The sequence below is a fragment of the Triticum aestivum genome, chromosome 3B, assembly GCF_018294505.1.
Source record: "Triticum aestivum cultivar Chinese Spring chromosome 3B, IWGSC CS RefSeq v2.1, whole genome shotgun sequence".
In the NCBI taxonomy this organism is placed as follows: Eukaryota; Viridiplantae; Streptophyta; class Magnoliopsida; order Poales; family Poaceae; genus Triticum; species Triticum aestivum.
This window is the reverse complement of record NC_057801.1, coordinates 596056812-596061491: the sequence shown is the minus strand read 5'-3', so window position 1 is coordinate 596061491 and position 4680 is coordinate 596056812.

Below are 4680 nucleotides of genomic sequence, written 5' to 3'. Positions count from 1 at the left end.
AACTCCGAGAGGCTTGCACCAGTCCATAAATGGATTGCTGGAGCTTGCACACTTTGTTAGCACCCTTTGAATCAACAAAACCTTCTAGTTGTACCATATATAACTCTTCTTCCAGAAATCCATTCAGGAATGCAGTTTTGACACCCATATGCCAAATTTCATAATCATAAAATGCAGCAATTGCTAACATGATTCGGATAGACTTAAGCATCGCTACGGGTGAGAAAGTCTCATCGTAGTCAACTCCTTGAACTTGTCGAAAACCTTTCGCAACAAGTCGAGCTTTGTAAATAGTAACATTACCGTCTGCGTCGGTCTTCTTCTTAAAGATCCATTTATTTTCTATGGCTTGCCGATCATCGGGCAAGTCCACCAAGGTCCACACTTTGTTCTCATACATGGATCCCATCTCAGATTTCGTGGCCTCAAGCCATTTCACGGAATCTGGGATCATCATCGCTTCCTCATAGTTCGTAGGTTCATCATGGTCTAGTAACATGACTTTCAGAACCGGATTACCGTACCACTCTGGTGCGGATCTTACTCTGGAAGACCTACGAGGTTTGGTAGTAACTTGATCTGAAGCTTCATGATCATCATCATTAGCTTCCTCACTAATTGGTGTAGGAATCACGGGAACTGATTTCTATGATGAACTACTTTCCTATAAGGGAGAAGGTACAACTACCTCATCAAGTTCTACTTTCCTCCCACTCACTTCTTTCGAGAGAAACTCCTTCTCTAGAAAGGATCCATTCTTAGCAACAAAGATTTTGCCTTCGGATCTGTGATAGAAGGTGTACCCAACAGTTTCTTTTGGGTATCCTATGAAGACGCACTTCTCCGATTTGGTTTCAATCTTATCAGGTTGAATCTTTTTCACATAAGCATCGCAGCCCCAAACATTAAGAAATGACAACTTTGGTTTCTTGCCAAACCACAATTCATAAGGCGTCGTCTCAATGGATTTTGATGGTGCCCTTTTTAAAGTGAATGCAGTCGTCTCTAAAGCATAACCCCAAAACGATAGCGGTAAATCAGTAAGAGACATCATAGATCACACCATATCCAATAAAGTATGGTAACGACGTTCAGACACACCATTTCGGTGTCGTTCCAGGTGGCGTTAGTTGTGAAACTATCCCATGTTGTTTCAAATGAAGACCAAACTTGTAAGTCAAATATTCTCCTCCACGATGAGACCGTAGAAACTTTATTTTCTTGTTACGATGATTTTCCACTTCACTCTGAAATTCTTTGAACTTTTCAAATGTTTCAGACTTATGTTTCATTAAGTAGATATAACCATATCTGCTCAAATCATCTGTGAAGGTAAGAAAATAACGATACCCGCCATGAGCCTCAACACTCATTGGACCGCATACATCAGCATGTATTATTTCCAATAAGTTAGTAGCTCGTTCCATTGTCCCGGAGAACGGAGTTTTAGTCATCTTGCCCAAAAGGCACGGTTCACAAGCACCAAGTGATTCATAATCAAGTGATTCCAAAAGTCCATCAGCATGGAGTTTCTTCATGCGCTTTACACCGATATGACCCAAATGACAGTGCCACAAATAAGTTGCACTATCATTATCAACTTTGCATCTTTTGGCTTCAATATTATGAATATGTGTATCATCGCTATCGAGATTCAACAAAAATAGACCACTCAGCAAGGGTGCATGACCATAAAAGATATTACCCATATAAATAGAAAAACCATTATTCTCTGATTTAAATGAATAACCGTCTCGCATCAAACAAGATCCAGATATAATATTCATGCTCAACGCTTGCACTAAATAACAATTATTCAGGTCTAAAACTAATTTCGATGGTAGATGTAGAGGTAGCGTGCCGACGGCTATCACATCGACCTTGGAACCATTTCCCACGCGCATTGTCACCTTGTCCTTAGACAATCTTCGTTTAATCCGTAGCCCCTGTTTCGAGTTGCAAATATGAGCAACAGAACTAGTATCAAAATACCCAGGCGCTACTACAAGCATTAGTAAGGTACACATCAATAACATGTATATCAAATATACCTTTCACTTTGCCATCCTTCTTATCCGCCAAATACTTGGGACAGTTCCGCTTCTAGTGACCAGCCCCTTTGGAGTAGAAGCACTCAGTTTCAGGCTTAGGTCCAGACTTGGGTTTCTTCTCTTGAGCAGCAACCTTTCTGCCGTTCTTCTTGATGTTCCCCTTCTTCCCTTTGCCCTTTTTCTTGAAACTAGTGGTCTTGTTGACCATCAACACTTGATGCTCCTTTTTGTTTTCTACCTCCGCAGCCTTTAGCATTGCGAAGAGCTCAGGAATAGTCTTGTTCATCCCTTGCATATTATAGTTCATCACGAAGCCTTTATAGCTTGGTGGTAGTGATTGAAGAACTCTGTCAATGACACCATCAACTGCAAGAACAACTCCCAGCTGAGTCAAGTGGTTATGGTACCCAGACATTTTGAGTATGTGTTCACTGACAGAACTATTCTCCTCCATTTTGTAGCTGTAGAACTTGTTGGAGACTTCACATCTCTCAACTAGGTCATTTGCTTGACATATTAACTTCAACTCCTGGAACATCTCATATGCTCCATGACGTTCAAAACGTCTTTGAAGTCCCGACTCTAAGCCGTAAAACATGGCACACTGAACTACCGAGTAGTCATCAGCTTTGCTCTGCTAGACATTCTTAACGTCATCAGTAGCATCTGCAGCAGGCCTGGCACCCAGCGGTGCTTCCAGGACGTAATTCTTCTGTGCAGCAATGAGGATAATCCTCAAGTTACGGACCCAGTCCGTGTAGTTGCTGCCATCATCTCTCAACTTAGATTTCTCTAGGAACGTATTAAAATTCAAAGAAACGGTAGCACGGGCCATTGATCTACAATAACATAGACATGCAAAATAACTATCAGGACTAAGTTCATGATAAATTAAAGTTCAATTAATCATATTACTTGAGAACTCCCACTCAGATAGACATCCCTCTAGTCATCTAAGTGATCACGTGATCCAAATCAACTAAACCATGTCTGATCATCACATGAGATGGAGTAGTTTTCAATGCTGAACATCACTATCTTGATCATATCTACTATATGATTCACGTTCGACCTTTCAGTCCCAGTGTTCCGAGGCCATATCTGCATATGCTAGGCTCGTCAAGTTTAACCCGAGTATTCTTCGTGTGCAAAACTGGCTTGCACCCGTTGTATGTGAACGTAGAGCTTATCACACCCGATCATCACGTGGTGTCTCGGCACGATGAACTGTAGCAACGATGCATACTTAGGGAGAACACTTGTACCTTGAAATTTTTGTAAGGGATCATCTTATAATGCTACCGCTATACTAAGCAAAATAAGATGCATAAAAGATAAATATCACATGCAATCAAAATATGTGACATGATATGGCCATCATCATCTTGTGCTCATGATCTCCATCACCGAAGCATCATCATGATCTCCATCGTCACCGGCGCGACACCTTGATCTCCATCATAGCATCATTGGCATCTCGCCAACTATTGTTACTACGACTATCGCTACCGCTTAGTGATAAAGTAAAACAATTACATGGCGATTGCATTGCATACAATAAAGCGACAACCATATGGCTCCTGCCAGTTGCCGATAACTTTGTTACAAAACATGATCATCTCATACAACAATTTATATCACATCATGCCTTGACCATATCACATCACAGCAAGCCCTACAAAAACAAGTTTGACGTCATCTACTTTGTTGTTGCAAGTTTTACGTGGCTGCTACGGGCTTCTAGCAAGAATTGTTCTTACCTATGCATCAAAACCACAACGATTTTTTGTCAAGTGTGTTGTTTTAACCTTCAACAAGGATCGGGCGTAGCCACACTCGATTCAACTAAAGTTGGAGAAACAGACACCCGCCAACCACCTATGTGCATAAGCACGTCGGTAGAACCAGTCTCATGAACGCGATCTTGTAATGTCGGTCCGGGATGCTTCGTCCAACAATACCGCCGAATCAATGTATGACATGCTAGTAAGCAGTATGACTATTACCGCCCACAACTCTTTGTGTTCTACTTGTGCATATAACATCTACGCATAGACCTGACTCAGATGCCACTATTGGGGAACGCAGTAATTTCAGAAAATCCTAAGATCATGCAAGATCTATCTAGGTGATGCATAGCAACGAGGGGGAGAGTGTGTCCACGTACCCTTGTAGACCGAAAGCGGAAGCGTTATGTAACGCGGTTGATGTAGTCGAACGTCTTCGCGATCCAACCGATCGAGTACCGAACGCACGACACCTCCACGATCTGCACACGTTCAGCTCGGTGATGTCCCTCGAACTCTAGATCCAGCTAAGGCCGAGGGAGAGTTCCGTCAGCACAACGGCGTGGTGACAGTGATGATGAAGTTAACGGCGCAGGGCTTCGCGTAAGCACTACGATGATATGACCGAGATGGAAAACTGTGGAGGGGGGCACCGCACACGGCTAAAGATTAACTTATGTGTCTATGGGGTGCCCCCTCCCCCGTATATAAAGGAGGAGAGGAGGGGGTCGGCCGGCCTCAAGGGGCGCGCCCAAGGGGGGGATTCCTACTCCAAGTAGGAGTAGGTTCCCCCCTTTCCAAGTCCAACTAGGAGAAGGAAGGAGGGGAAGGAGAGAAGGAGA